The sequence below is a fragment of the Trachymyrmex cornetzi genome, unplaced genomic scaffold (assembly GCF_001594075.2).
Source record: "Trachymyrmex cornetzi isolate Tcor2-1 unplaced genomic scaffold, Tcor1.1 scaffold191, whole genome shotgun sequence".
Taxonomy (NCBI): Eukaryota; Metazoa; Arthropoda; class Insecta; order Hymenoptera; family Formicidae; genus Trachymyrmex; species Trachymyrmex cornetzi.
This window is the reverse complement of record NW_017296539.1, coordinates 19,640-21,063: the sequence shown is the minus strand read 5'-3', so window position 1 is coordinate 21,063 and position 1,424 is coordinate 19,640.

Here is a 1,424-nt window from a genome sequence, read left to right as displayed (position 1 = left end):
TGAAAATTTTTTTATCTTTTTTAAATGCCTTAGAAAAATAATAAAATATATAATAAGACTAAGCGTATATTCGTAATCCGTTCATATTTTAAGACCATCTTAAGTAATTTCTTAAGATGCTAATACAGCCCTCTGATTGGCTTATACCTTATGCCACAAGCTTTAGTCCGGATTTACAATAGGTGTTTTAAGCCTTAAGTTTAGGGATGCCGCAAGATGAAACAAGACGAGATTTTAGGAAATATCTTTTCTTGAAAAGAGATATTAGGAAATATCTTTTCTTGAAAAAATCTTGAAATGTACATTCTTGTCTTGATCTCGAACTCGAAAATCTTGTCTTGTCTCGAAATTCTCGACAATTTAAATAATGCGTTGTCTATAATACACGAAGTAAGAGTAAGAAATTGACCAATTACAATTGATTATTCTTCCCAGATTTGATTGTAATTGGTTAATTTTTTACTCTTCTTACTCTGTGTATTGTAGACGACACTTAAGTATTTGCGTAACGTCTGTTCCATCAGAAAGGTTATTCTCTAGAGCAGGATTAATTATAACAAAACATAGAAATAGATTATGCGAGGAATCAGCGAGATCCCTACTTTGTTTAAATTCATGGGCTACATGTTCAATATCTAAAGTCTTATTTGGCGAATAATAATTATAATTGGCGCAATCAAATGTTTGAATAATAAAAAAATGTGATTCGTGTGTTATTTGATTTACAATTAGTATTATATTAGATATAGTTTAATGTGATCTAGGCTTAGCAATATTGCACACATTTGGTATTATTAATCATGTTTGTATTATTTGTTTAGGAAAACAATTACAGTAATTCCGGTATATACGGTATACATCATTTTATGTGTGGCATATGGTTGCGCTACTATTACATTGACAAATTGATTCAACCGACAGTAGTTTTATTTTACTCACTCCTATTTTTTCTGACTTCTGCGACATAAATCCTATATAATTTCTATAATTTTTCGAGACTCGAGATTTTCAAGAATCTCGAGTCTAAAATCTCGTCTTGTCTTTAAACTCTCCGCGCAAAAAATATAATACATCAATACCGTCGTCAGCACATGTCGAGCGAATGTTTAGTGCAGGTGGCATACTATTTGATGATTTATGAGGAAAATTGACCGACCGCCATTTTGAGATAACGCTTTTATTGAAATTTAATAAATTCAAGTAAAGAACGGGCAAAGTATAAAAAATTAACAACAAATATATATATTAAAATAATAGAACATACATACAAATTTAGCCAACAAAATTAACAAACGTTTCGAACCCGATCGGGTCATTTTCAATGATAACATAAATTAATATAATATACAGAATAAAGTTTTTGAAATATCGCCACTTGAAGAAATTTGGGTAGTATCATTGTAGGTCTGATTCCTCGGAAATAA